At 36.7% G+C, this 20,353-nt stretch overlaps 1 long non-coding RNA gene across 1 annotated transcript in view; it reads right to left on the bottom strand.

The window, feature by feature from the left end:
• The window catches only part of LOC125162998 (uncharacterized), an 82,324-nt gene that overhangs the window by 8,755 nt on the left and 53,216 nt on the right, over positions 1 to 20,353 (bottom strand). The window contains exon 2 of the long non-coding RNA XR_007151228.1: positions 2,265 to 2,324. This is a non-coding gene — a long non-coding RNA (uncharacterized LOC125162998). The remainder of the gene's footprint in view (positions 1 to 2,264; positions 2,325 to 20,353) is intronic.

The raw sequence follows: 20,353 nt of genomic DNA, 5'->3' as shown, positions 1-20,353 counted from the left end.
ACAATAAAAAATACTAGCTCAAGAAAAAGCTCCATATGGCTAAGTAGTATTTATTGTCAAGAAATAATATAAAAAATATAATATAAATAATTATAAATAAAATTTATAATATAAAATAAGAAAATATAAAGAAGGTTTTGTATAACTCTTTCCAATGCTGTACCAAAAGGACAAAGAAACGTTGTCACTTCAATAATTATGTTGAGAAAGGAGCACTGTAGATACCCACCTTTCCATATCTCTTTTTACTTATAGCCCATGACATCATCTCTAATAAGAGGAGGGATCTCATATGAACCCCATAATTTCTGTGTATTTCACTCATTTCAAGTATGAAATCTGAATGTTCATACTTTGCTTTCCTAAAACAAATGGTTCCTCTAAATCCTTAATAATGACTTTGATCAATGTAGGCACTTCAGACATTCTCTGGTTTGGGCTGTTCTACACTAAATTCTGTTCAAAAAGAGGATGGTGATAGTAATCGCCCAGGAAGTCTGAGGACGTAGCATTAAATTTTACATCATCTCCAAATGGGCAGGAGCAATGTGACCTAGGAATTTTGCTTCCCTTTGGCTAAAGTGTGCACGGACAACTGGACAGTCTGAGATGCAGTAAATTATCTGTGATTCATGAGTTATGATTGGCCTGAATTATAGCCCCATTTTGGAAGAAGTTAAGAACTCAGTGCTTTAAAAGAACAGAAAATATACTATTTTAACATTTTAGAATGGAAGCTTCTCATCTACCACCCACCTTCTGTCCTTTTTATAGCAAAAAAGAACATTTCTCTTTTGTTTCTTTGTACCCTTTTTTTTCAACACTCTTCCTACACATAAATTCACATCCCTCTCTTTATTATAGAACTATTTGCAACCACCCTGAATACCTCATCAAGAAGGATGGTACTGAAATAAAGAATATGTCTTCCAAATAGTATTTTCAGTGGAAAGTTTGAGTCAGGTATATGAATGAAAACATCTTTCATTTCCTAAACAAAGAAGTAGAAATAACCTTCTCTGTATCTTCCTCAAGAGAAATCTTTAGGGAAAAAAATGCTTTTCAATGAGACTTATTACATTTTAACTGTTATATGCAATAAGATGAAAGTCAAGAGCCACGGCCCAGAAAATTAAAGGGATACAAATCTCCTTCACTTTGTTTCTTAAAAAAAAAAAAAAAAAAAAAAAAAAAAAAAAAGGAATGAATCAGAAAGAAGTCTCTCCTTTTGCTTTCCAAAATGCCATCATGGAGGAAAGTCAGTGGATTTGAATATTATTTCTGTTACATTGTGTTACTTCTCCACTTCCAAAAAACATAATCTTGGCAAATCATAAATGTTTTGAATTCATTACCAAAAAGAAAAAAAAAAGGGAAAGAAAATCCGCGTCCACAACCCACAAAGCATAATAATCTGTTGCTTCTCTTCTACTTTCACTCATTTTGATTGGATTCCCCAGAGTTTAAAAACCACAGTTTGGTTTGAACAAGAACCTGAAATGGACACTGAAGAAGTCAAAAGGTGCCAACACCTCCTAAGTCAATATAAGATTACTCAAGCTCCATTTAATTATCATGTAGAATGCAGCCAAAGGGCCTGGGTTTTGCTTGTTTGTTTGTTTTCAAAATTATTTGAATTTCCTGAGAGGATGCCATTTCAAAGAGCCTCTCATCAGGATAATTTGGGATAAGAATAAAGGGTGTATTTCATTCAAGCATCCTTTATTCACAAGAGCCTAGGAAATAGGCCAAGCAAATTAATATATCTTAGATAAAAATGTCTAGGACTTAATTTAAATACAGCCTAAATGATTAATTAATTAAATCATTAAATAGAGCTCATTTGATCTATTTTGCATGATAACATGCTTTGGAAACAGTCATTAGAAAATCATGTAAATGATGTTCAACCCAAGGGTGAGGTGGAATGGGGGTAATTAATGACTAGAAAAAGAATAGACTAGTATTTATTGAGTGCTTATTATAAGCCAAGTACTTCTGTTTGTCTTTACCTGTATTATCCTGTTTATTCTAAATAACAATACTACAGTGTAAACATTATTATTATCATCAGTGCTTTATGTAAGTAAAATGGAGGTAAAGAGAATTTAAAGAACTTGCTCAAGCCATCATATTTGGTAATTGGTGTCATGGATTCACATAGGAAAAATCAGGTTCCAGGGCCCATGCTCTTAATCACCACACTGAGCAAAAGAAGGAGGCAAAATTAAATCAAGTACACAAGTAAGTAGGTTGGTACTTACAGATTTAATATTTAATGTACTTTCCTGAAGGTCTCTTCCAAGCAGTAATTTGCAATTTTGCTAGGATGAAGATATGAACAATGGTCACTATCAGGCTGGCAGACAGGAAGGACTTAGCAAGTTAGTAAGCCTAACCAAATACTTTCCTCAGTGGCTCTGAATGGGATTTCCATTCTCACCCATTGTCACTCATGCTACAAGTCAGTAAGTACCTATAAAGGGATACAAAATGAATGATTTCTTTTTGAAAAAAAATAAAATAAAATAAAGTACACGCTATTGTAGATGAAGTTAAAAGTAAGATTATATCTAGGTGTAGGCCTAAAAATGTTTGCTTGGTGTTTGTTAACTTATCAATAGAGAAACTTAGATGAAAACTTCAGTTTAATTTGAGATGTCATTGAAGATTCTTGTTTTTTTTAAAGTTTTATTTCAGTAATCTCTACCCCCAGCATGGGGCTCGACTCATGACCCCGAGATCAAGAGTTGCACGCTCCTCCAACTGAGCCAGCCATACGCCCCAAGATATCATTTAAGATTCTTGATCACAGTGTGAGAGTAGAATCTTCTACACTTAGAATCTGAATATATAGTATACTTCTTTGTAAAATGATGACAAAGAGAGTCAGGTACTCCAGCCCCAGAATGAAACATAAAAGCTTTGTTCCAGAAAGATTCTCAAGCAGCCATAGCTAGAAAAGCTGAGCAGATGAAAAAGAAGTGTTGACAAGGCTCATTTCAAGGTCATATTAGACCTTGATTTTAATAAAGTTTAGAGACAGCTATATTACATTAAAAATGCATTTCTCTCCTTCCTCTTTTTTTGTGACTATTATTATTAAAAATGTAACTTTTTTTCCTCTTTTTGACCTGGTAATTGTGTCCAGTTGAGCTGGTGCATTGTTCATGAACTTCCTGCTTTTCCTGGGGTGACAGAAGTAAACACATGATTCTGTGTGAATTTGTGACTACATTTGTGCCAACCATGGAAATGTGCTTTGCATGTAGGTGTTTGCAAGAAAACTGGGGATAAAATTATGAAGAATGCAGAAAAAATAAGTAAGAATAATCTTTCACTCATGTAGATGACCTAGAGATCATGAAACTTCACTGAACGGTCACTGGCTAGTATACAGACTGACTGACTCAATAAATGTAAGGACAGGCAAGGGGACAGCTGGACAGAAGGGTTCTGTGACTATTGTCTCCCTTTCTATCCTCACCTCTTCTTTCCTACTCCTGTGACTCTACCCAATGTGCCTTTGCTCTGCCTTACTCTCCCTTCTCCTTCCTGTCTGTCCAACTTCTCTAATCTTCCAGGTTCACTTCCCATCCTAGAGGGTGTGTGAAATCTGATTACTGCTGCTCAGACAGCCATGCCATTTCCCTTTCTTTTTCCTTAGTTATATTGGTTAAATTATTACCACCTTGGTATGTTTTCTATTGTTCTCTAATCATTTCATGTGTTTCTCTAACTAGATTGTATATTCATGATCTCAAATACTTAACAGAGAGTCGTAGGGTACTAAAGAAGGAACAAACAGGAAAGAAGGAAGTGAGGGGGGAGAGAAGGAAGGAGGGAGGAAGGGAGGGAGGGATGATGGATGGAAGGAAGGAAGGAAGGAAGGAAGGAAAGGAAGGAAGGAACAGAACAAAGGAATGGAGAGAAGAAGGAAGGAAAGGAGGAAGGATGGAGGCAGGAAGGGAGGGAGGAAGGGAGGGAGGAAGGAAGGAAGAAAGGAAGGAAGGAAGGGAGAGAAGGAGGGAAGGGAGAGAAGGAAGGAAGGAAAGAAGGAAGGAAGGAAGGAAGGAAGGAAGGGAGGAGGCAGTGAGATTATAACTTACATAACAAAATACCTTATAGCCACATAAGCACAAAGCTAGTGTTGAGCATATACAGGTACTCAGCAATTTCTGGTGACCAATTTTCTGTTTCTGGATCCTCCTTTAAACAGCAGTTTCTTTTGAACATCCCTCCCACTCCTAACCTCCCTGCATTGCTACTGTAAGTTAAGAAAAACAATTATTTCAGAGTGCGCAGGGGAATGGGAGGAGGGGTTAAATCCTGCATGGGTTTGACAGGTAATTAACTAGCAAAAGAAATAGCAGAAAAGAAAGGATTGAGATAGGAACAAGGCAGCTTCCCAGAAGGGTAGCACAACGTCTATTCAAAATATAAACTGGATCTAAACACCAAGACGTAAAGATGTGAAAGCGCTTACATGTATTTTTAAAATGTCCTTGGGAAAGATGAAGCATCATTTTCGCTTGCTGATAAGCTACAGTGTGAATTTCAAGCAATACATAGTTATTTCTTCACTTCTGCTCATGGACGTTACAACGCCAATCTCAGGATTTCAGACTACATATATATGTGTGTGTGTGTGTGTGTGTGTGTGTGTGTGTGTGTATGTATACGTATATATATGTACATATATATATATTTTTCCCCCAAGAGTAAGCATTATTTTCTATTTGCAGAGAAAGCGTGTGATCATTTAGATGTGAAACTTAGTTCCTGTTCCAGTCATGTGCTGTGCTGCCCTCCAGTACCTTCCCCACCTGTGCCCTTACTCAGCTCCCAGGGCAGTGGGGCTCCCCCTCACCTGCTATGTTTCCCAGGCTCCCAATACAGCACTTTCCCAAGGGGTGCCCCAAATGGGAGACTGGGTGAGAGTTTGGAAATGGGGGGGGTGGTGGAAAGGAGGGCACCTCTTATCTCTGGCTTCTGCCACAACATGCCTCAAAGTCAACATCCCCCAAGTCTCTGCAGCCCAGGGGTGCTGCTGGTCTCCTGCTACCAGGTGAGACACCACTTTCCTCTTTGGACCCTTTGTCCTCCAGCATCTGTGCAACTGACTTCCTGATCCTGAATATAGTAGTATAAAATATTACAAAAACAATTCTGTTTCCTAGACAAAATTCTTCCTGATCCAGATTTCACAAAGTTGGTCCAATGCTGCACCATTTGTAAAAATAAAAAAATAAATAAATAAAGAGAGAGAGAGAGAGAGAGTATTTGCTGGAAAAAAAAGTTAAACTATATATTTCTTTATTTTAAACTAAATGTTATATTTTTAGCAGTGGCTGGTCTCTCTTTTCAAATATCTCTTCCAACCTATACTTGAATGTTTATCTGAAATTACTTGTTAGCAAATCCCACTTCAGAGTGGGGTGAATTCAGAGAGCAGTTTGTTTATTCCTTAATTATAGCATTTGCCATAGTTTATATTACAGTTTAATTTTCATTATCTTCTTCCATGCCTGACTCTTAACTGGATTATAAATATTTAGAGGACAGGAGGCACCAGGCCTAAATTTCATATTTAATCTCGAGAAAGTAGAATAGAAAGTTCATGTAGTAAATTAACACTAAGTGTTGGTAGAATGAATAGTGGTTAGGAAGAAATGATCAGATATTGGATGCATCATTCTGGTTTTTACCAGGTCCTTATGTTGAATGAACTGTTTACATAAGAACTGATCCCCAGTTCCTTCAGCTGGAGGTGTGTAACCTTACTTGGATGCAAATTTAACTTGAATTGTGTTGCTAGATAATGCATATAATGTGTTCTAGAAAGATGGAAACTGCTGCTTTTTAAACATAAATTAAGCACAGATTAAAAGCTCCAAGCCAGATACCAAGTCAAGCATTGATGGCTTCAAGGTTTTTTGGTTTCAATCTGACATTTCTACTTCAAATTGAGTTATTTCATGATCTTAGTTTGTATTACCCAGAAGTATACTTTGAATCAAGGATCCAAGTACAGTGGTAATGAATTTATTTGGGAGATGATCCTATGAAGCACACTGGTAAGGACTAGAGAAGTGAGACAGAAGGGAAAGAAGCCAGTGGAGGATGTGTTAAACCAGGTACCACTGTGGAAGCCAAGGGCTCCACTTTGCTGGGGAACTTTTAATGAGCCAGGGGTCAAGGAGTTGAGGTATTTTCCCATCAAGTCTGCCCCATCTCTGGTTGAGGGCAGCTACTAGGGCTTTAACTCCATGGCTCATCTAGCCAATCCCATGCACAAGACACACATGCACCGGAGAGAAGAAAAAGCCTTTAGACATAGGACTGCAGGTTCTTGCAATGCAAAGCCATTGGTAATTACCAGAAGGTAAGAGGCAAGGAGAAATGGATGGGATACTAACAGCATTTTCTATAAATATGGAAGATAATACATATGGTCAACATTCAATACAATGTATCGTGTAAGTTTGTTTATGTGTAGAAATGGTGTGTGTACATTTTTTTCAAGCTAAGATCTTCTATATTGGAAATACAGTATAAGATGAAGAATACATGTAATTTCATGCTTCTCTGAATGCCCAAAATCTTTTCTCTGATTCTCGGAAAATATACTTATAAATTGCTACCTTGTGTTGACTCAAATAAGCATACTTAAATGAGTTTCTTTGTACATAGCATGTGCTTCTATTTAAAATGTGTACATCCCACAGCACATAACACAATATTTTGAATATAATTTAGTTGCTGAATGAAAGGTATAGTAAACTAGGCTGTTGTGTGGCAATATTTACTTCCTCCTTTTAACTGCAAGGGAGAGGTTACTTCTGTGCTCCATTGATGTTGGGCTTAGCAATGAGACTTCTTTGGGCCACATGCATGGGCAGGGTGTAGCTCCCACCACTTGACATAGGGCTTGGCTATGTGACTTTCTTTGCTCAATGGAATGTTAGTACATGTGACACAAGCAGATGCTTAACATGTGCTTCAGGGCTGGTGTTGGTCTCTTTGCAATTCTACATTTCTACATGAAAAGAACCCTCCCTCAGGTAGCCACTTGTTTAAGGAAAATAAGAAACACACAGAGTAGACCTGTATCCACTATGTAGCTGTGAGCCAAGCCCAAAGTCAATCCTTGATCAGCCTATCCACAGATATGTAAACTAGAATAAATAATTGTTTTAAACACTGACTTTTGAGATAGTTTGTTACACAGCATTACTGTGGTAATAGCTAACTGATACATAAAGTAAGCAACCAAATCCTTTAAATATTGAAACAGTACAGTAGTGGTTACAATAGTTACTGTTTGTAAAATATTAGACATACAAATGCGTAAATTATTTTAATATGCTAATATTCTTCCTATAATAATTGATTCAAACCTTGTTAGATATGCAAAGTAGTAAAAGTGAGGTTCGAAAAGTAGTGAAAAACAACACAAACTATAATTCCTTCTTTAGTTGTAACAGAGGTTAAACAACACACACACTTAGGATATACAAAAATATAACATGTAATATTTTATCCAAACTTAGGTTTTCAAGTCTCAAGTCACATTTCATAATCTTACAGAGATCTTTGCTAATCACCTTATTTAATACTGTCCCCATTTAACCCTTCCTACCATTATACATAACCCTATTATCTTTTTTTGTAGCATTTGTTATATCCCAAAGTTCTCTTGTTTATTTATTTCTTTATCATGTGTGTCTTCCACTAGAATGTAAGCCTTATTAAGAATAAAGTTCTGCCTTTTTTTTCTTATCTTTGTGTTCCCGCATCTAAAAATGGTATCTGGTACTTGGTATGTATCCAATAAATAGTTGTTTAAAAAGTTGATGTCTAATAGCTACCAATAATAAATACTACTTTCCATATTTAAGTTATTCTGGAGGCATTTTTGCTAACTTCTAGTCTTGAATTTCTACTCTGAATCAATTTAGTAAAAGCATCAGCCTTCATAATAAGGTGTTGTTGGATGCTTGGTTGAATAGTTCAAGCTGCATTACATTGGATTTTTGAACAGAGGGTCTTTTTTTTTCTTCTTTCTTAGATTCTAGTGAAATGTGTGCAGTGGTTTCAGGTATCCGTTCTTCATCTTAGTGGAACTACACCCAGATGATGGGGAAATTACCCACAAGCACACTTAGCCTTTATTGGATTTTTCTGATCTTGTTATTCATATCCTCTGGCAGCTGGCTCGAAAACAAGCAAGGGAGCACTACAATCCAAATTGCATTTTAAAATGTGAATATTGTGCTTGTTACTTTATGTTTTATGCATTGTTTGCAAATAGGAAATATGGTCACCTCATATTTTATGGATTTGCTTTGGAAAATGATTCAAAGGAAGTTCAACATTAGGAGCACAGAACTTAGCTCTAGCATTTTTGAATGCTTGATTTTTCTTCCCATGCCATCCATTTCCTTAATAAAGAGGATAAGTTAAAGTTATACCTTGCCTTTTGGCCTCATTATTGTAAACTGGTAGGGACTAGCCTTGAATTGTGTATGCTTAATAAATATATACTTAATGATAAACTGGAAAAAGCACTGTATGGGGCCCTAAATTCAGGAAGTAAAATATTTTTTCCCCAAAATGTATCAGGGCAAATTTTTCCTCCTAATAACATATGAAAGGGATCTTGGGCAAAAATTACACATTGTCATAGAATTGCAGATTTAGGGCCAAGTTGATCAAAAGTTCTACAAGCAATGTGACTAAGCTAAAATGGCTACTTTTAGCTATGGGTTACACTTTATTTTGGAGTATGGCTTTCTTTTTTTTGCCTTTGTTACTGAAATCATGGTACATCTTTTCAGTAGTAGCTTATCTTCCTGTGGTAGATTCATTCTATTGCTATAGGTTTCAACTGAAAGCTGGAAGTGTATCTTTCTCTTTCCACCACATTTTATGTTGTCTCCATTGTGGCTGTCACTGTTATAGCCCCCATTTTCTTACTTTTATAACATTTATTATTCTCAGACATTTTTCTTGCTCATTTACTTGTTTACTATTTGCTTTCTTGTTTTGTGCTGTTTTGTTTTGGTTATCTATACCTCCATTAGAATATAAATTCACAAAATCAGGAATTTGTATATATTTACTTCTTTGTGTTTGCAACTTTGTGTTTGCAAATTAATACCCAATAATATGTGTCAAATTCTTATAATTCAACCATAAAAAGAAAAATAAACCCCATTTAAAATGGGCAAAGGATTTGAATAGACAGTTTTCCAAAGAAGACACACAAATGGCCATCAAGGACATGAAAAGATGCTCAACATCATTAATCATTAAAGAAATGCAAATCAAAATGCAATATGATGCCACTTCACATATATTAGAATGGCTATAATCAAAAGAACAGATAATAACAAATGTTGAAAGGATATGAATAAATTGGTAGAAATGTAAGAGGGTGCAACAATTTTGAAAAACAGTTTTTCAGTTCTTTAAAACATTAGCCATATAATTAGCACACAATCTAGTATTTCCACTCCTAGGGATATACTCAAGAGAACTGAAAATATATACACACACAAACACTCATATATGAATATTCATAGCAGCATTATTCATAATAGCCAAAAAGAGAAATAACCAAAATGTCTATAAGTTGATGAATGGTTAAACAAAATGTGATATATCCATATAATGGAATATTATTTTGTCATAAAAAAGGAAAGAAGTACTGATACACAGTACAACATGAATGACACTTGGGCACATAATGTTAATTTAAAGAAGCCAGACACAAAAGGCAATATAATGTATTATTCCACTCATATGCAATGTCCAGAATAGGCAAATCTCTAAATACAGAAGGCAAAATAGTCATTGCCAGGGGCTGGGGGAATGGAAGAATGGGAACCACTATTAAAGGGCATGGTAGTTTTCATACAGATGATGGAAATGTTCTGGAGTTAGAGAGTAATGAAGATTGTAAAACTTTCTAAAATATTCTAAGCAGGACTGAATTGTATACTTCAAAATAATGAATTTTATGAGGTATCAATTAAATATCAGTAATGAAAAATGTAGAATACAATCAGTTATAATAATAACCATTAGTAGGATGCTTGTTATTCCAGGTATCGTGCTAAGGACTTTACATGTAACATGAATTATTGTCACTACACAACTCTATAAGGAAGACTGTCATTATGCCCATTTTGCAGAAACTTCTAGTTAGAAAGACTAAATAACTTGCCAAGGCCACAGAACTAAGCAGTGGTGGAGCTGGAACTATTGGGGATAGAACCTAGGTAGTACATCTGGTTCCTGAGCTGGGGTTATTGTATGTGTGGGAAGACTACAGCCAGAAAGATGTATTTTTGTTGTCATCATATTTACTTAGATATGTGCTTGCATTTTGCCTCAACTTTCCTAGAAAGAGTTTTTTGAACTCTTTGGGGTCAGGAGGGTTGTAAATATTTATAGATTCACTGTCAACTACAAATAGCATAAAATAACTCAACATTTTTAGACAATGGTTTTTGTCCAATAAGACAGAAACAGAAATCAATTTAAAAAGTTCCAAAGATTTTCAAGAAAGAGTGGAGGAATGGAATAAAATGGTGAATTGGGGGCAATAAAATCTAGAGTTTTAATAGGCATTTTCATTTTATATTTAGTCATGTATTTACTTTGTATTTACTTTATTAGGAACCATAAAACTTTGATTCTAGCATTGGTCTTGCAACCAGTGCATGGGTCACTCAGTCTCTGGGCTTTAGTTTCTTCCTTTGTGCTATAAAAGAGATAACTAAACAACTCTATAGTTTTGATAGAGCTTTACCACTCTATGATTGTAGGAACTGTGCACCTTAGAACAAATATACCTGAGTGTCCTTTATATCTCTAGTTTCAGAAAAGGATGTGGGCTGAAGGTCCTCTCTGAAGTTCAGTTAGAGCTTTTTCATGCTCTTCAGGAAGCCCAAGAGTATTTCCCAACAAGTCAGTCTGTTGCCCTGTGAGCTGCATGAGTCAGGGAAAGTGCCTGCTGCAAGAAGCCCAGAGAAGCCAGTGCTCAGAGACTCAGTAGATGAAGTAAAAATCCTGGGTATCATTCTGGATCTTTCCTCATTCCCAAATTTAATGGTAACAGAACCTCGGATGAAGTGGAAACAAAAATGGTGGACTTGTAGGAGAGAGACAATAATGAAATGTAGAGATTGAAGGTGATAGGAAAATTTACATAAAGAATCCAGGGCTTTTGGGAATCAAGGGGAAGAATCAAGAGTCCCTCACTTTCTCCCTTCAAGTTCAAAGACTTTAGGATAGAAAAAAATTGGACATGACAAAAACCCCAAATTCAATGAACGCAATGAGTCATCGATTATAAAAGCATCAAGAGATCACAAAAATATGGGGGCGGACCACTTCATGCATGAAACCAGGTATAGTTTGAGCACGGCTGGTATTCCTTGGAGTTCCCCTCAGGTACCTTTCACCATCCCTGTGTTCCCATCTCTCAGCTTTCTGTGCTGTAGCCTAAGGTGCATACCTGCAAACATCTGCAGGACTGTCCTGTGGCTACTGAAGCTTCTCTGCCCACATCACTAGCAGAGATCAGGAAGGGCCTGGTAGTTTACATCCCCTGGAATAGACCTTGTGCAACAAGTAGGAGAGCCCAACTCCTTGCCTTGAGTCAAGGAGAATTCTGAGGTGTTACTTACACACCATAGCTCCCTGTAGGATTAGGCTGAAACTGAGGCTTGGCCTGAAATTGCATCCTTGCTTGACTTATTCCTTCTTCCCTGCTCTATTTTTCCTCTAGAAGTACTTTTTAAATAAATCATTTTCACACCAATCATCACCTCAGGGTGAGCTTCTGGGAACTTGACCTAGGACATTGGTGTTGTACAGAAATGGTGGCTTTTATCTCTTAAGATGGCAGAGAATGGAGACCCTTCCATCCCACTTCATGGGACAATCTGACACCCTAAGGAAGAAACAATGTGATTGGATCTAAATAAATTTAATGTTGGGAGTTCATGACAATTATGTCAGGTATATTCTTTGCTGAGCAAAATACTGCTGGGGTTTGTGAAAGACTAAGAAAAAAATCACTGTAGCCCCAGCAGGGGTGTGCGCCAATGGTTGTGATAGACCAAGTACTCACATTGCTTTAGACACAACAGGAGATCACACAAATGTGACAGTAGCTACAGCCATGGAGGCAGGATAATCTTTCTTGAGCACATTTTATCTGTAATTCCCAGGCCTCTGGTACTGAAGGTAACACCAGTGCCATAACAGATCCTCCTAGATTAGATGATCCAACTTCTCATAATGGTACCATAGTGTTTCAAATTCAAGGGGGAGATGCATGAGGATGCTCCCTAAAGATTCTTGGATGTATCAACAAATGGAGACCTAAGCAAGAAGTATTAGACTTCCCATGAATGAGAGTGAGTTGGGGCTGAGATCTTGCACGGTCAGTCAAACTTCAAACAGCAAAGCAGGGAAACACAGTAACTAGTTAACTAATCACAAGTCCATGCCAATACTGATTTGTGGAATCCATTCACTTTTTCCCCATTTCTCCACCTCTGTATCTTCAGGAGGTCAGTTCATCATCATTGGTCTGGACCAATGTAGCCATCTCCACCAAGCTCTCTGCCTTTAGCTTTGCTCCCTTCCAACTCATTCTCCATTCTGTAAGTACAATAATCTCCTTATAGCACTCTTAAGATTCTCCAATGTCTTAAGACTCTCCCATGTCTCTCCATTATCTTCAGCATGAATTTGAAACTCCATAGCATGGATGTGAAACCCTTTAATGATCTGGTCTACACCCACCACTCCAGACACACCTCACATCATCTTCTCCTGGCGTTTTATGGCTTATACATTACTCACACACCCCTCTCTCTATTATGGCTCTTCCTCCCTAATGACTTGGTTTTGAAAATCCCCAGTACCTAGCTTTATCCCAGGTCCTCCTACACCATTAGTTTCTACCTGCCTTCCCTCCTGCTTCACAGAACCGAACCTGGTATCCATCCACATTCTTTAGCAGGCACCCTAGTATTTCCTTCCATTTTTTGATTCTGTACATCTTTTTTGGTGTTAACATCCACATCACAAGGCAGATAAGAGAGGACAGCTTTGAGATGAGGGTTTCTCCTAACTCACACTGCTCAGAAGGCCATTCAACATGAGATCAGCTGCTTGATACACATATTTTTCTAGCTTTTGCTATAGGTACCTACACATTCTAAGTGATTGCAAGGGAAGGACCACACCTTTGCCGTGTCACGGCTTCTTTTCTTCAACTGTGGACATATATGCTTATATACTAGTAGAGTTGTAACAATGCCAACACTCAACACTGGCTCTTTTACTTCCTGCCCCAGCCCCTCTTGCAGAAACACCTCCCAGTTCCTTGGACACTTACAGTTTCTATTACCTTTAGTGGTTGTTGTTGACGATGATTATGGAGTTGATGACGGTGATTTGCCTGCAGCTAGTGAGGCATAGAAAAATCCATGCAGATTAAAGACCTCCAAGAGGTCTGCCTTCTTTCCTTTCCCTAGTCCCTTTCTACAGTATTGATCCTACCTTTATTCCTTTCACAAATCTCTGCAATAACCTGGCTCCCTTCACCACTGGCTCTGGCTTTGTGGGGGGATTTATTATGAACTCTGGTTTAGAGACTTTAAATAGTCTATAATCTTGGCCAGGCTCGAGCTCAGCCAGTCCTGAAAGCCTGCTAAATGAAGCGTGACAAACGCATACTCATTTAGTGGTGACTGGTGACAGCTGGGACTATGATGTATCTATCCCAACAGCAGAAGCGGGACATTTATTTAGTAATAGCCTTCATCTTCTCTCTCCTCTCAACCTCACAAAATCCCACTTCTCGGGACAATTATTGGAGTAGTGGAACTTAAATCCCCATATTTCCAGAAGCACCTACATAAAATCATCTTCAGGCATGGATATGACAAAGCTAGGGATGCGAGTCGTGTCATTTGTTTCCCTGCCTGACAGAGCAAGGCAGCATCACTGAGGCAGGACCCAGGGGAGCCCATTATCCCAGCCCAAAATGGCACACAACCTGAATATCCTATGCCTCCCTAGTTCATTATGGGAAAGATGAAAACCAGCATCTTTAGAATTACCATTTTTTTTAAATTGGTCTAATGAAATCATGTATGCTCTCTCCCCCTTTGGGTTGGCTTGTTAATGATCCTGCTTACATTTGCCCTTGAAAATTGAAAAGACTTCCTGTTAAAATGCGAGAAGAAACCCTCCAGAAGTTAAATCAGGATGCTCTGGCTCCCTTTTGCCCAGCAGTCTGTACTGGTATCTCTTTGTGGTTTTAGTTTGCATTTCCCTAATGACTAAGGATAGTGAGTATCTTTTCATGTGCTTATTGGCGATTTGCATATCTTCTTTAGTGAAATCTCTATTTAAATTTTTGCCCATATTTTATTAGGTTATGTGTCTTCTTATTGGGTTGCAAGGGGTTTTTGTACATTCTGGATACAAGTCTTTTGTCTGATATGCATGTGTCATAAGTATTTCCTCACTCTGTGGTTTGCCTTTTAGTTTTCTCAAATGCCTTTTAAAGAGCTTTTTAGAAAAAAAAAATTGATGCAGTCCAATTTACCCAGTTTTTCCTCTAATAGTTCATGGTTTTTTATGTTGTAAGCAATCTTTGCTTAGCCAAAAATCACAAAAATAATTTTATGTTTTATTCTCAAAATTTTATAATTTTAAATGTACCCTTATGACAATGATCTATTTTGAATTACTTTTTGTATATACTATCAATATGTCCAAGTTTCATTTTTTTCCTATGAATATCCAGTTAATTCAACATCATTTGTTGAAATGATTTTCCTTCACTCATTCAATTGTGTTGATAATTTTGTCATAAACCAATTGACTATATAGATGTGATTTACATTCTGTTGCATTCCATCACACATTTTCACTAATACTAATATGTCTTACTGACATCTGGACTGTACCCAGGCTGGATTTTGAAACTTCCCTTGACATCATGATTGCTTCTCATTGGCATATATGTGTGTGTGTGTGTGTGTGTGTGTGTGTATATATATATATATATATGTGTGTGTGTGTGTGTGCGTGCGCGCGCACACACACACACACACACACATATATATATATATATAATATTTTCACTGTCTTCTTTAACTCTGTCCAACCTTATACCAACATCTGTGATCTCCCTGTCTCAAATATCAATATTTTATTCCTTAGTAGTCCATTCCTTGAGAAGCCTGCTGTATATGAGGAGGGAGATTAACTGTAATAATGTCTGATAATGACTGATATCTTAGTGGACACATTTACATTTTCCAATTTAGGACCTTTAAAAGGTACTATCTTAATCCAAAGATTTAGCTTTATTTTTTTTTTTAACGTTTATTTATTTTTGAGACAGAGAGAGACAGAGCATGAACGGGGGAGGGGCAGAGAGAGAGGGAGACAAAGAATCGGAAGCAAGCTCCAGGCTCTGAGCCATCAGCCCAGAGCCCGATGCGGGGCTCGAACTCACGGACCGCGAGATCGTGACCTGGCTGAAGTCGGACGCTTAACCGACTGAGCCACCCAGGCGCCCCAAGATTCAGCTTTATTGATGGTAACTTCAGACACCATAATAACTTTCCTATAATAAAGCTCACATCTTGGGATTAAGTGTGCCACTTGGCACCCCTTAAACCAATGCTCCTCAATGATGGTAGTGGTACCACCACTGGTGACATGAGAGAGGCTTTCAGGTTATAGCTATATATTGTTTTTAAATATTAATAGTTATATAAGTTTTTGACTATGGATTAAGAATTCAGGAACCTAAAAATATAGTTTCATACAGTATTGCTTCACAAAAGTTCATTGATTTACAAAAAAAAAAAGTCAATGCAAAGAAAAATACTGACTATATGATATGATGTTAATGATATATATATATATATATATCTTCACCCAAATGATGAACGTGATTTGCCTCATGGAACAGAGAGAAACTGGCCGATATCTTCCTGGGGTTTTGTAAACAATCTGACCTACTTCATTTTTTTCCTTCCCTTCTGATCATGTGTAAGAACCAGTGGATTCTTTAAAGAGCTATTGTCCACAATGAAGTACTCACTCCTCTTTCTGTGTCATACCTAATGTGTATTTCTTTACCTTTGTTTTCTCTTTTCCTACCCTCGTTCTGATGAGGTAAACACTACCGTGTCTTTTATGGTATAAGCCAACCCTCTTACTCTTTCTGCTTCCTTTCTACCCTATGTGCAGCATACTAGTTTGCCATTCATGAAAACTCTTCCTGGATCATTAAATTATATGGAAAGAGGGTTCCCCCACGCAGAGTGCTTTTAAAGTTAAACGAAAAGCTCCATTAAATGCCCTCTTATCTTTGTAAGCTTGAGGCAGAAAGAGTTCTTTTTATACTCATTATAGCAATTATTTTCTGCCTGCTCTTAAATATATCTGGAGATTTCAAATCATGAAAGCAATTTAGCTATCAAAACTGCCATAATAAAAAAATAATTTAAATCCAAACCAAATCAACTAAAAAATGATGGCTAAAACTGCTTAGAAAAGTCTGTATCGTGCTCTAGTCCAAGCAATCTTTATTTCCTTGAAAAGACTGATCTTCTACATCATTAAATTTTTATTCCCATCACTCCTGGATTGTTTGACCTACGGGAATCTTCCATTGCCTCATATTATACTTTTAAATTTTTCAAAATTGTATTCAGGTGTAACGTGCATGCAATAAAATGCACAAATCATGGGTGCACCACCTGATGAAATGTTATATATGCCTACTCTTGAGCAATCATCACACAGTTGAAGATCTAGAGAATTTCCAGCAGTCTGAAAGCTCTCTTGTTCTCTCTCACTCAGCACCTTCCACAAAATACCCATTGATCTGACAGCTATTACCACAGATTCATTGGTTTCTCTTCCCGATTCATATAAATGGACTAATACAATAGATACACTTACACAGATGGCTTATTTCCCTGAATGTTGTGTCTGTGACTGCTATACGTACTTCTGCCTAGATGTTTTGTCTGTTCTTTTCCATTGCTATTTAATATTCCATTGGTGAATACATCATTATACAATTATACATGGTACTGATGAGTCTTAGGGTCTTTTTAATTGTTGACAACTATGAATTGTACTGAAGTGAGCATATATTCTTTTGCATATATTTTGGTGGACATATGTACTTATCTCTCTTAGATATATATGTAAGAGTGGTACAGACAAAACAAATGCTTAATCTTAATAGACACTGCCAATTAATTTTCTAAAATGGTTGATTGTGGTGATGGTTGAACAGCTGTGTGAAAATAATTAAAAAGCATTGAATCATATAATTTATATGGTAGATTGTATGGTATGTGAATTAAGCCTCAATAAAAATCAGCTTCCATTATATTTCTATTGAGTATAATTGTTTTATCTTCACCTTCTACCTTTCTCATCTTGGTTTTTGATCCAGCTAGAATTGATTTTTTGTGTGTGTATGGAGTGAGTTAGGAATCAAACTAACTGTTTTTCATGTGGATTATGAATAGATATAGAACCACTGTAGAATAATCATTTTCCCACCTCATTGCAATAGCACTTTTATTGAAAGATAATAGTTCTTGGCTGTTGTGCATCTGTTTCATAATATTCTCACAAAATCCCCTTTTTAAAAAGTGTCTTATTTTTTTAATTATGAAAATATTATGTGTATGTATTACAAAATTTTTAAAAGAGAGATATGAAGAAGAAAGTAAATATTATATACAAACCTACGCAGATATCATATTAAGACATTTATTTCTGCCTTTTTCTTGATATTTCTCTGTATCTATATATAGAATTGTGATGTAAAATAAAATTTATGTTCTTTTCCCACATAATTTCATACTTTATGTGTTTTCTAAATCATTAAATATTCTTTGAAAACTCTTAATGTAGATTCATGTAAAAATACATGCTAACCTGGGGCATCTAAGTAGCTCAGTAGGTTTAGCATCTGACTCCTGGTTTCAGCTCAGGCCATGATCTCACAGTTCATGAATTCGAGCCTGGTATCAGCTCTACACTGGCAGTGAGGAGTGTGCGTGGGATTTTTCCCCCCTGTGTCTACCCCTCCCCCACTCATGCTGCCTCTATATCTCTCAAAAATAAACTTAAAAAAATATATATGCTAATCTATTTTCTTACTTTCTTATTATGAAAATTTAGAATAGTATTTTATATTTTCTTAAGTTACTTGATTTATTTTGAGAGAGAGAGAGGGAAGGGAAGAGAGAGGGGGAGACAGAGAATCCCAAACAGTCTCCATGCTGTCAGCATGTGCCTGACGTGGGGCTAGATTTCACAAACAATGAGATCATGACTTGGGCCAAAATTAAGAATTGGATGCTTAACTAACTGAGCCATCCAGATGCCCCAGAATAATATTTTCTAAATACCTAGGAATCAACTTAACCAAAGAGGTAGAAGGACTGTACTCTAAAACTATAAAACAATGATGAAAGAAACTGAAAATGACACAAAGAAATGGAAAGACACAGGCTCATAGATGGAAAGAACAAATATTGTTAAAATGTCTATACTATCTAAAGCTATCTACAGACTTAGTTCAATTCCTATCAAAATACCAACAGCATTTTTCACAGAACTAGAACAAGCAATCCTATGATGTGTTTGGAACCACAAAAAACCCCAAATAGCCAAAGCAATCTTGAAAAAGAAAAACAAAACTGGAAGCATCAAATTCTAGACTTCAAGTTATATTACAAAGCTGTAGTATTCAAAAGAGTATGGTACTGGCACAAGAATAAATACATAGAACAATGGAACAGAATAGAAAACCCAGAAATAAATCCACCATCATATGATCAATTAATCTTAGCATATTAATCATAGTTGTTGTTTTTAATTAATTCCTGATGTGATCATTACAATATCCCTGCCATGTCTGTTTTTCATGCTTGCTTGGTCTCTTCAAGGTTTGTTTTTGTTTTTGTTTTTGTTTTTTTGTTTTTTTTTGCTTTTTGGAATGTTTTATACCTTTTTCTTGATGGTTGGACATGTTGTACCCAGTCAAGGAAACTGCTATAAATAGGTCATTAGTAATGTGGTGGTGAGCTGGGGGGGGGGGGGGGGGGGGCGAACCATTCTGTAGTCCTGTGATTAGGTCATAGTCTTAGGAAGCCTGTGCCCCTGAACTGTGAACATTACAAGTGTTTCTCAGATATTTTTCTCCCTACCTTAGGTGGGACAGGATGGCTCAAGTGAGCTGGAATTGGATATTTCCCTGTCTTACATTCAGTTAGTCCCTGATAAAATCCCAGCAGATTAGGCTCTGTTTAATTAGTTTATCCTGAAGGCAGGCCTTGTTAAGAATTTCAGAATATTCTGGTGTATAACCCAATAACTCCTTTTCCTCTTCCCCTGCAAGAAGTATGAGGAGATTTTTCTTCAATATTTATCTTAAAAACCTGATCAATCTCCCAGTGGTAAATCTCACAAAATTGTGGTGCTCTCTCTACCCCAAGACTGGGTCTCTCTGAAATGTTTAACTCTCAGAACTGTCCTCACTGAGACCCCAGCAATTATTCAATCACTGTTCAGGCTTTCCTACCCAGGCACTGGTTTCCATGGAGGTTTCTATTCCTGAGTCTTCACTCTGATAAGCTGTGGTAAGTCTGTCTCTCCAATCTTGTAGGCAGCAGTTTTGCCCTGTGTTTTCCCCTCTAAATTCCTCTTATGGATCCAAGAAGAGTTGCTGATTATTCAGTCTGTTCAACTGTTTACTTGCTCTTAGCATAGAGTGGCAACTTCTAACCCAAAGCTGACATTTATTTTTTCAAGTCTTTAGATATCTACAATCAAACTTTAATGAAATAACATTTACACTTGATCAGCATTGTTTATAGGTCAGTTCAATGATGACTCAACAAAACAAAACCCTCATTTAAAATGGATGCATATATTAATATAAAGAAAGGAAGTACATAAAATGAAAAAAAAGTTCATTTTTAATTACACTCAATCGAAACCTTACAACACATGAGTTTGGTAATCTCCATTATATCCCCTAATCTCTCAGATGGGCAATCCCTCAACTGCAAAATGTGAACAGCCCTTACTTCTATGTGTCATTATAAAGATATAATAGATCACATATGGAAAGCCCTTGACAAAATTTGTCATGTTATGAAAGCTCAGTAAATGGAAGCCATTATTTTTCATAGACTCTAGTAAATCTTGTATTTTTGGACTTTTAGATTATTTCTCTTTTTTATTTTATAGAAATAACAGTGAGCTA

This window comes from Prionailurus viverrinus, chromosome A3 (assembly GCF_022837055.1).
Source record: "Prionailurus viverrinus isolate Anna chromosome A3, UM_Priviv_1.0, whole genome shotgun sequence".
NCBI classification, from domain to species: domain Eukaryota; kingdom Metazoa; phylum Chordata; class Mammalia; order Carnivora; family Felidae; genus Prionailurus; species Prionailurus viverrinus.
Note: the sequence above shows the minus strand (reverse complement) of the source record. Positions and strands in the feature narration are given on the sequence as shown.